The 11,600-nt window shown below is 54.2% G+C and overlaps 1 pseudogene; it reads left to right on the forward strand.

Annotated features, from left to right (window-relative positions):
- The first annotated feature begins 6,247 nt into the window (after nucleotides 1-6,247).
- On the forward strand, nucleotides 6,248-8,450 carry LOC147651004 (uncharacterized; annotated as a pseudogene).
- Nucleotides 8,451-11,600: the final 3,150 nt, after the last annotated feature.

Consider the following 11,600-nt stretch of genomic DNA (forward strand, 5'->3'; position numbering starts at 1 on the left):
AATAACTGCGAGGCTCCGCGCCGATCCCGGAGACCGACGGGACGTGCAGGGCCCGGGCAGCGGGGCCGCTCCGGGCGGCTGCAGGGCAGGGACCGACCCTGCCCGAAATCCGGGGCCGGATCCGAGCCGGGCTTGGCTGGCGACCCTGGGCCCGGGGAGCCGAGCCGGGCCGGGCCACAAGGGCGCTGGGACGGGGTACAGACCTCCCAGCGGGGCTGCGACATCGCTAACACTTTTTCTTTTTTCCAATCTCACACTTTTTTTTTTTTTTTAAATAATTAATTACTTTTGTTATCCAAACATCACGGTTTTAATATTTGCAATTACTCGTGTGCTTTGGGGCGGAGAGCGGAGGTGCATCCCGAATCAACAGGCGTTTTCTGCGGAGTTTGTGGTGCAGCTCAGCGGCAGCAGCCGGGGTGCCGCTCTGGCTTCGCCACCCGCGGAGATGCGGGTAAACCGGTCCGCCTTTGGGGCGGAAAATAATAATAATGGGAAAAGGCATAAATAACTCCCCGGAGCGCGGCCGGGCGCTGCTGCAGGTCCCGTTTCCCAGGCGCTCCTGCCCCGTTCCTCGGCCGCTGGCTTTCGGGAGAACAGGGACACGCTGATCGCAATCTTTCAGCCCTCCTAGCTGGCCGCGGGGCGAGGACTGCTCCCTGCCCGGGGATCGGGGTGGGGGCGGCGGGGAGCAGCCCCTCCGCTGGCCGGGCAGCGGCCGCGGCTCCGGCCCGACGGCGCGGCCGGGGCGGGGGGCGCGGGAGCGGTCGGGGCCGTGCGGGATTGCCCCGAGCCCCACCGGGGGCTGCGGGCAGGGGGAGCGGGGCGGCCCCGAGGATGCTGCTGCCCCCGGGGCCGGCAGCGCTGGGGGCTGGGAGCTGGAGCCGGCCTCCCCCGGCCCGACCGCCCCAGTCACTACGACGCCGGGACTCTGACGTCACCCGTCACTGCCAAATTCGCCAGGAAATGAACTTTAAAAAAAAATAATAACAATAACAATAATAATAATAATGACAGTAATAATAATAAAACTCCTTTTGCTCGCTGAGAAGAACGTCTGGTCGGAGCGACATGGGGCTCCCTCTCTGACTATACCCCCCACCACCACTCGTTGTCCCCCTGTAACCTTCCCCAGGGGACCCCCAAGGCGGTCCCCGGGGGCGGGGGAGAGGGGGCCACACTTGGGGGGAGCTAAAGGTTGGGACAGGGGGAGGCGATTACGCTTCCCCCCCACCCCGCATGACGTCTCGTCCACCCAAAGCCCCGGTGTCCCGCTCCTCCCGGCCCCCTGACCTCGGGGCTGCGCGGTGGCGCCGGGACCGCGGCGCCCCTCGCCCCCTCCTGCCGCTGCGGGGGGGTCGCAAGCGGTGGGGCCGGGCGAGCTCCTCCGGCGGCTGCCGGGTGCGGAAGGGGCGGTGGAGCCGGCTTCTCCCGGGACGGGCTGGTTGGCCCGGGCAGGCCGGGGACAGGCGGGAGAGGGGCCGGGGTTCGGGAGGGCAAATGCCCCCCGCTCTGCGGAGCGTGCCTGGGAGTCTTAGTCCGGAGGTGCCCGGGAGGAAAGGGAAACAAAGAAAAAAAAAAATGTAAAAAGGGAAAGTTAAAAGGCAGAGAGAAAACCAAGCGAGCTTTCCAATAATCCGGCTTCTCTCTCCGAAGCGATTTTCTTTCTACACGCACCAAAATTAGCCAAGTATCACCCGAAAATGGATTTTTAATGTTTTGAAAGAAAGGCGACTATAAAATAAACTCGGGCCGTTGCAGGTAGATTCCCTCGGAGCCTGGCTGTACCCAGCGCCGGAGGCGGCCGGGGCCGGGGGGAGCCGTGCCCGGGGAGTCCCGGCCGGTGGAGCAGGAAGGCGCTCACCGGCATCACCCGGCTCCCGCTCCCCACCGCCGGGGAAATCCAGCTCCTCTCTACGTGCTTATTAATTAATTTGGATATTTTAATTACTGCCCTCCTGCCATCAGCACGGGGACGCGATTTTTGGGTTTCGGGGAGGGGGGGTGTGGAATGGGGTGGGCTGTTTGTTTTAGGCAGGTGATAAAATCGCAGTTAACGAGCTGATAATTCGTTCGTGTTTGTTTTAAAAGACAAATTGTAAAGATTAATCAGGCGGCTTGATTTATGGCGAGGCAGACCCCGGCGCTGCCCGGCCAGGGCTCCCTGAAGCCCCCGTCTCGGGTTACCCGAAGCCCGGCAGGCGAAGGAAAACAAAAGGGGCGAGCGGGCGGCGGCTCCGGCAGCAGCGCCTCGGGACCGGCTCCCCCGGCGCCCGCCCCACCTCCGGCCCGGGGGTCCGGCTCCCAACCCCCCCCGCCGGCTGCTCTCCCCCTCCGGCCGGCGCCTCTCCTCGCACCCACCTCTCGCCTCCTGCAACCCCTCCCATTAAAACCCTTTGTAAAATAAATGACCCCTCCAGCAGGGATGAAAGATTTCTGCTGAGAGACCGGCTGAGCTGGGAGACTTCCTAGCCGGCCAGCTCGCAGTACGCCGGTTTATTTTGTTCTATTTTATAATTTTATTTAATTGTATGGATTTTTAACTCCCGACGTGTCCCGTCCCCGCTGCCTTGTTCTGGCGAACGGAGTGCCGGCTCTGGTCTCGGCCCCGGCGGCAGGGCTGAGGTTTTTAATTGAATTAATTTACCCACCGGGAGCAGCAGCGAACTGCGCTGGCTGCTGGAGGCGAGCGGCTTAGCTCCGCTCCGCAGCCCGCTGCTCACGGCTGCTTAAGCAGCTCTTCCCTCAATTTTCTGCCAAAGCTCCCCGGGAGAGGGTCTGGTCTTTCCTTCACCCCGCGCCTGCCAACCCCCTTTTACCTTCTTTTCCCCCTTCTTCCCCCGGGCACTACGGGCTCCCTTTTATTAACTTTGTTTTTTTGGTTTGGGTTTTTTTTTTTTTATTGCTGTTGCAATTTATTTTTCTCTTTTAATAAGGGAGCTTTCGCAGATCTAGAAGCACAAGTGGTTATTTTGATTTGATTGACAAGTGATGTCATATCGTTAAGGGAGGGGGGAGACGACAACATGTTTTAGCAACAGTTAGTAGTGCCATGTGATGGAGTTGACACCTATTCTTGAGCAGATGAGAAGGCAAAAAACAAATTAAGCCGACGCCGCACACGGACCATTTATTTACATGTCCGGACAGGAGATTCTTCTTCTTTTTTCCCCCCTTCATCCTGGGTGTTTGGATCTGGGAAAATTTGTACCTGAGGAGAACCCGCAGAGCCCAGGGCACGCTCCTCCAGCCAGCCCTTCCTGGGGTGTCGCTGCGGCCCCCGAGGGCCACACTCTCCCCGGATGAGCGGGGAGCCGAGACCTCCCGTGCAGCGCTGCCCTGCGAGGTGCGACCCACAGACGCAAGCATGTGAGACGCAAGGGAGGGCAGGAAAACTCCGTGGAAAGAAAGAAAGAAGAGGGAGAGAAGTGCTCAGCGCTTAGCACCGCACGGGGCTGGGGCCGGCGGGCGATGTGCGAGCCCCGGGCGTGCTGGGGAACGCGGCTGCTCCCGCTGGGGAGGGGCTGCCAGGGACTGCGGTGGGCGTCCCGCAGCTTGGGGACCGGCCAGGAGCCCCGGACAGCCGGTCCCTGCAAGCAGCACCCACACCCCTCTCGGGTATATTTCTTTGGATTTTTTTCGGGGAGAGAAAGTTCTTGCTTTCTGCCCTTAAAAAAAAAATAAAATAATAAAAAAAAAAATTCTCGGTGTTTTCGGCCCTCTGGTCTTGTCTCCGCTTTGCTTTTCTTCTCCCCCGGATCCCCCGTCCTGTGTTACTAGCACCTATTAATGGCTCCTGATAGGGTTATAAAGTGACACCGTTATCTCGTAAGCACAAGACCCTTACTTAAACTGAATTAAGGAAAAATAAAAAGGAAAAAAAAAAAAAAAAAAGGGAGAAAAGCGCGAGAAAAACGACTGGGGAATAACTCACGGAAAATTAATTTTTTTGCTTGTTTTTGTGAATACTCTATCCCCCATCCCTCAGAGGATTTCTGCGGGGTACGGACCGCACCGTGGGAAGCCTCGGTCCCTGTCTCGCTCCCGCACACGCCTTCACCTGCGCTTTGTCGCAATTTGCCTGGTGCCCGCAGCCCCCCGGCTCGCTAGGCTGCAAAATAAAGGGGAGGAAAAGCCTCAAGTAGACCCCAGCCTGCCCACAAAACCGCCTTTTGTGTAAGTTCCCGAAGAGAACGGCGTGCGTGGGGAAGGGGGAGGTTGCACACGCGCAGCTTTGTCCAGAAAAAAGTATAAATTTATTTTTTCAGGAGCTGATAGGAAAGATTTCGTTTGCAAGATCTCTCTTTAATTTTATGTATGGATATTTTTTTTTTTCTTTCAAGGTTATCTCGGGAGCAGCTGTTGTAGGAGGGAGGCCGACCCCTCAGGTTTGATTTGTGTCTCCTCAGGCAAAACTTTGCTGGGGAGGGACGGAGCCAGCACGGAGAAGGGGACTCGATTCACGCCCGGCAGCGGCGGTGCCCAGCGGGCGCCTGTCCCTGCGAGCCGCGGGGCTGAGCCAGGCCGGAGCTTATCAGACTTCCGAGGAAAAACTATTTGCGTTTTAATAAAGATGCTCCGTGCGCCGGGGAAGAACAATCCCCGCGCCCGAAACTCGCACTCCCTTAGTGAAATCGCTTTTCTTATTGAAATCGCACCAAATCCAGGCAGGCTTCGCTCCCGGACGCTTCTCTTTTTTTATATTTTTTTTTTTTTTTCTTGCCTTCCAGCCTGAGCACCCCAAAGCAAAAGGAGGATAAAGAGGGGAACTTAGCACATACAAAAACAGAAGAAAAAAAAAAAAAAAAAAAAAAGGCGAAGGGGTGAAAGAGTCGGCGGAGAGGAGCGGCCGTGTCCCCGATGTGCCTGGGTAATTTTAAATCATGCAAAGCCCCGTAAAGCTGCCGCACGGGACTGGGACGGGAGGACTCCCCGGCAGGCAGGTGCAGAGAGAGCGGGGCCGGGCCCTGCCGGCTTTCGGGCAGAACAAACCCTCGCATCTTTTTTTTTTTTTTTTTTTTAAATGCCCAAATCTGCCAACAAAGGGAGAGAGGAGATAGGATGTAGCTGCGGGGAGGGGACGCAGGGCTCTCTGCACACGCTGTCTCCGGGAAATCTCTGCCTGGCCGCCCTGGGTGAAATGCAACTTTCCAAGATGGAGATTTAAATAATCACCCCAGTGACAATGGGAAAAAAAAAAAATCAAAACAAGCAACCTCAGATCCAAGCAGGGCCCGGCGGCCCCGCTCCCCGCGGGGTGCGGTGCGGGGATGGAGCCGGGGGAGCCCCGCGGTGCCCCCGGGCCGACGGGCGCTGCACCGGGCTCAGCCCGGCCGGCTGGGAAGCGGCAGCCCGGGGGGTCCGCCCGGACTGGGGACATTTTTTCGTTCTTTACAAACCCTGCCAGATTTGTCCCTGGGGGAAACTGCCCCGAGCGAAGCGCTCCCGCAACGGGACCCGCACCTCGGCGCCTGCAGGGCCGCGCAGAGCCTTACCTTGCCTCTCGCCCGTCCTCGTTTTTCTTTCAATTCTCCGCACGGTGCATGGGAAGCGTCAGTTCTGCTCCTCGCTCGGCGGGCTGGGGACGGCTCCGGCCGCCGGAGCCTCCTCGCCACGGGAGCGGCGGCTCTGCCGCGGGCGGAGGGTGCGCGCAGCCCGGCGGAGGGGCTGCCGCCGACAGCGCTTGCTGAAAACTGGCAGCAGTTTCGAGCTGAGCCCTTTTTTTTTTTTCCTCCCTTCCCTCCTTCCCCCCTTCCCTTCCTCCCTCCTCCCTCCCTCTCCTTTCCTCTCTCCCTTCTTTCCCTCCCCTTCTCTCTCTCACTCTCCCGCATTCACGGATGGCACAGCGAGCCACTCCGTATTTATGTACATAATAAGGCAGCTCGTCCCCTCCACTTCATTTGCATCATTACAATATCTGTACAAGCACATCACATTGTCTGTTGCTTGCACCTTTTGTTACGGTTGCTGTCACAGTCTACGCGACTTGACTTTCATATTTTAAATGACTTGATATTATACCAACAACACGCACTCACATCCCAGGCGCTGGGAAACCGCAGCCCCAGCCTCTCCCGAGCCTCTCGCCTCTTCCTCTGATCCCAAGCAAGGTGGGCTGGGGGGAGCCGCTTCATAGCATCAATTATTCCTATAAATTACTCCTAATCGTATTAATTTTCTTTCCCTCTCCAGTGAAGAAAATGTTCTGGGAGTCTTGGAATTTTTTTAATTTTTTTTTTTTTTTTCCATTGACCAGCCTGATTTTTGTATAACCTCATGTTTCTTCTCACACCTTTCCCTTACAAATTCAGCCTTTCGGGCTATGCACCTGCACGTAAGTGAGGCAGCGGAGAAGCTGGAAGAGGCACAAGCAGATATTACCTGACGAGTCGTTATAGCTAGGAAAGAGACGGTAAAATACGTCTATTTCGTAGAGCGCTAAGAAATCCATCCAGAACGAATGTTTTTGGAAATGTTTGCGCTTCCCAGCCCTGGCTTCACCTGCCGGGTGTTTTCCTGTCTCCGTGCGTGTGCGGGGCCGGGGGCTTCTCTCGCCAAGCCCCCGCTGCCTGCGCGGGGTCACGGCCGCGATTCTCCAGAGAGGGGGACAGGCGGGACCCCCGCCCCAGGCTGCAGGAAAACCACATTAATACAGAAACAAAGGCCGGACCCACCGGTGGGGGTCCTGCGGGAGGTGGGGGAACGAAATACGGTTCGGGAAGGGAAGGAGAAAAGTTTCGCAGGAGAGGAATTATCATCATAATGGAGGTAAAAATGTGAGCAGGGAAAAGAGGAGGGGGGGATCCTATTCTGCTGGCATTTTCTGTCTGTCTTTGTGATATGGTTCAGGGGAAAAAGGGTCCTTGATATGCGGCAGATAATTCTTATCAGCCCCACGCAGCCCATTTCCAAAGTAAGTGTTTTAATTACTCCTCCTGTATTACCCTTCATCCTCTGAGAGAAGATACATCACCAGATTTATGCAGGGGAAAAATACAAAAGAATGTGGTATTAAAATACATACATGCATACATATATCCCCTCTTTTTTCCCTCGTGCCCAGGAAGAGGGAGACGCTGTCGGCAGCCGCGTCCTGGGATCGCCCCGCACGGAACGACTCCAAAACGAGGAACTGTCGCTCAGGCGGAAAAACTACGGGGAAAGTGGGGTTTGAAGGCTGCAGATTTTTCCCCAAGCGGGGTCAGACGGGGGTTTGCGAGCCGGGGGCTCAGGGGGCTGAGAGCGGAGCAGTGCCCGCCCGAGCCTGGCCGCGCTGTGCCGGCTCTCCGTGCGCGCTGTCCCGGGACAGCCGGGGTCACTCCTCCACGTGCCACCACAGCCACCGGGGGCCGGAGGGGCAGGCACTCAGCATTTTCCCCTCATGCCTGCTGGAAGAGAAGGATGTTTTTCTTTCCTGTTAAGCTTTCGTGCTAAAGATGTCATCTGAAAGTCTGGGAGGAAAGGGGGAACCGTGCTCTGCTCTCTTTCACGGTAACAACCATATTCTGCATATTGAAAAATATGATAGACAGTGAGGGAAAATTTCCTTCCCCATTAAAAAAAAAAAAAAAAAAAAAAAAAAAAAAAAAAAAAGAAAGAAAAAAAAGAAAGAAAAAAAAGGAAGAAAAAAAAACCACCAAAAAACCCACCCCAACCTTTCCAATTCAACAAAAAAAGAGGGAGAGAATTTTAAAAGAGAAGAAGCAGCACCAGCAGCAAGGAGAATATAGGCTCAGCAGCTCTCCAGGTTCGCTTCCTTATTATTACTATCCAGGGGTAATTTTTCATCTCTGCTAGCTAATCTTTGTTCCTTGTGAAGATAATGAATAGCCCAATCCTTATCTCCTGGGCTCCTGGAGGCTGCTGCAGAATGGGGTTGAACAGGGTTGAAAATTGGTTCCAAAGTGCTGCTGAATAAATGGTGTTCCTTATCTCTCGCTTCCAGATTATCGGAACCCTTTCAAAACTCACACAACAAATACAGCCACCGCATCTAATGCATCATTTACCAGAGCAGATCTCCGCGTTTGATCGGCAGATAGGCAAAATCTATGTATTCCTTGCTTTACTTAGTATGCATGGATGCGGGGCTGCTGTGCACGAGGGTTGCCCCCAGCCGGGCCTGGGACACCCCCGAGGCTCTTCACACACGCGGGTCTTTGCTGTGGATTCCGTGGGGTGACACGAGGGTCCCCTGCCCGTCCCCGGTCCAGGGGAGCAGGGTGGGACAGCAGCTCACCGTGCAGGCTGCTGCCACACAGCGCGCTTGGAAATTTGGGGCTGCTCTGCTGAGGTACTGGCGGATTTGTAGGGAAGGGAGAAGAGTTGTGAACATCATCCTGGGCACCCCAGGCACCTGCTCACGCTGACACTCACTCCTGCACCCACAGCCACCGTCACCTGGGTCCCTGGGCACTCACTGCTTCAGGAGCCGAGTGGCAGCACCTCTGTCCCCAGCCAGGCTCAGCTGTGTCCCAGCCCTGTCCCAGCCCTCAGCAGTCTCAGGGTCCAGCTGGGTCAATCTAGTGAAAACTCCCAGTGCTCCCCGCAGCTTGTTCCCCCCAAACCCTGGCCATGGAGCCCTGGCAGTCCCCTGGGTCCTCCACGGGCTGGGCTCACTGTCACTTCCAGCCCTCGCTGTTGGTGCTGGGTGATCCCTCCAGCTCCCAGCCACAGGCAGGACAGGGCACCTGAGGCAGCCAAAATTTGGGAAGCAACTGGTGATTCTGAGAGACAAAAATAAACGTTACAAAAAGGGACTTATTTTCTCCTAGAGTTAGTGTGAAGTCTGTCCCTTCCAGCTCAGGGCAGTATCAGATTTCCTTCCTTTCTTTCTCTCTTCCTCTCTTTCTCTACTTCTCTCTTTATTTCTTGTTTCTTATTCTCTCTTATCCCCCCCCCCCCCATTTTTTTCCCCCCTCCCAAAACCTATCTATATAACAGCAAATGCCTCCCAGTCTGGGTGTGCAGCCCCCAGCTCCAGAACAGGAGATCTCCCCACCCAGAGCTAGGGACAGAGGTCCCTTTGGCTCACCCAACCCTTCTTTCTTCTGGTAGTTCCTGAGCTTGTGCCCAGGAAGCAGAGAAGGAAACATTTTGTCCTGCAGCACATCACATATGACTAGCACTGCCCTGACCCCCAGGCCGGGGGGACAACGAGATTCTGGTTTGGGGACAGGACACCCACAGTCTCCTGGTCCCCTCTGCCTGTCCAGCAAAGCTCATCTTGTCCCTGCCTGGAAAGAGAAACTTTCATGGGATGTTGCAGGCAAGCAGCAGCCCCTGCCCGCGCTTGAGAGTTTTGCAAATGTTCAACTTGTACTAATTTTATATGGCTGTATTCACAGTTGTTCTCTGTAAAAAATGGACCTGTGTTAGTTTATTAATAACCTAAACATTACGCATTAAAGACCTATGAGTGACACAAGATGACAAAAAGCTGTATTTTTCCAATATACACAAGCACACATTTAATAACCTTCTATTGCATCTCAGCTAGGCCTTCTCTCTGATGGTTCCCATGGCAACCGAGATAAAAAAGCAGCCATTTTCCATATCTCTATGAAAGTCTATTATATTGCAGGATTAGTTCATCTTCTGCTAAGGTCAAACACAAAGTCATACAACCTGAAATATTTAGAATCCATGTACATTCATTTTTTTATATGCCCTTTCATTTTCCACAAAAGACTGGGCTCCTCTGAGGTTTTATTCCCCAGAAAATGCTAAGCAAAGCAATAAAAAAATCATGATTAGCAGCTGATGAAAAGTTCAATTGTTTTTTTTTTTTCTCTCTTTTTTTTTCTCTTTTTTTTTTTTTTTCTGCCTTAAAAAAAAAAAAGGAAAAAAAAAGAAAAAAAAAAGAAAAAAGAGAAGAAACCACTATTGTTGGGCAGATAGTGCCTTCCCCATTTATCTCTATCAGCAGCCGTGATTGCAGCCGATACCTGCCGCCTAATTGGGGCTGGGAGCGATTCGCAGGCGGACGGCGGCACCTTCTGGCAGCGCGGGGGAGGCGCGGCGGGGCCGGGGCCGGCGGAGCCGCCTCGCAGCATCCCCGGAGCGGCGGAACCGGGCAGCACCCCCGGGGCTCCGGCTGCTCCGCTCGGGGCTCCCCGCTCCGCTCCGCGCTGACAATTCACATAATCCCGGGACTGAACAATCGCGGTTCTGCCGCTTTCCGCCGTCATTAAACATTTTTATTTAGTAGCGCAGGTAGATTCCCAAAGCCTTTCACCTGCGAGTTTTAGTTATTGCACGCTTGCAGGAAAAAAAGAAATAATAATAATAATAAAAAGCGTTATACACATCTGAGTGGCTCCCTGAGCCCTGATCTCTTTGGAGGAAAGTGAAGTCACTTTTCTCTTTTTATGAAGGAGTTGGTAACGTAATTCAGCCGGGTCTTGGTGACACCTTGAAATGCAATAAAACAAAACCTGGGCAGCCTTCAGACACTTTGAATGGTGACAAACGTGTTATCACCCATGCCATGAAGAACTATGGCTCACTCTTTTTCCAAGGTCACTCCTGAATACCTGGGAAATCAGGGGAGAGAATTTGTACCTGTGGCCGTTCACACTTGTGGCTTTGTTCACAGAAATATGCTGCAGCGTGACATTTACTCCAGCCCCCTTTAATGTGGAAAAATAGACACTCTGGAAATACGTGGAAATGGGCAGCAGCTTGCGGGTGGCAAAAGGATAGAAGAATATTTTTCCTTCTTTTCCCCATCCCTCCGTCCCCAGGAGGGCCCAGGGGGTGTCCCAGTGGCCCCAGCCATGCTGTTGGAGCAGCTCAGGAGAGGCCAGGTGAGGGGTTTAGCAGGGATGGTGTATTCCAGTCTATCCCTGGAAATGATTTAAACTTGCTGCAGAGAGGTGGAATGGGACTGGGAGATAGGAACTGGTGTGGGCAAAGCCAAATCCCAGCCTAATCCTCTGTTCCCCCACTTCCTCAGCTCCCTCCAGCCTTGGTGAGGGCAAAGAGGTGCTGCCAGAGGTCAGAACGTGCCCAAGGGTGCTTTCAGGAAGCTGTTTATAAGCAGGTAGGTGTTGCACAGCAGTTGTCAGAGCCATGCCCACCCTCTGAAAGCAGGGAGCATCCCCTGCTCTCAGCATCACACCTGGGAGGGGGATGCCAAGGTGACTTCCCCAGCTGGGGACCCCCTAACCTCGGGGACCTGTGCACCCATAAAAACCCACGCCTGCACCTCCCCTCCCCTTCCTTTGCTGTCTCCTTCCTTCTGCTCTTTTGGGGGGAGGGCAGATGGCTGAATTTTTAGGGCTATTACAAACCTACACCTTTTTAAACTTTGGATCCTGGGATCTGGATGTTTGGTGGTTTGGGTTTTTTTAAGGTGAATGTTTTTTTAGTCTCAAGATCTGGACTAAAGAGAAGAAGGCTGAAAATGTGTCCTGAGCTGAATATTTGAAGGAGGAATTTAGTGCGTCACCAAGCACAGGTGGGTTTCTTTTTTAAGTTTCGTGGTTTCTTTTCTCCCTTACTTCATCCTTGCCCTCTGGTCAGTGGCTGCCACAGTGGCTGCATACCTGAGGTCTGTAGTCCTGAGAAAGCCTTTTGTATCCTTCAGCTAATAAAAC

This window comes from Cyanistes caeruleus, chromosome 11, assembly GCF_971803275.1.
Source record: "Cyanistes caeruleus chromosome 11, bCyaCae1.hap1.1, whole genome shotgun sequence".
Classification (NCBI taxonomy): Eukaryota; Metazoa; Chordata; class Aves; order Passeriformes; family Paridae; genus Cyanistes; species Cyanistes caeruleus.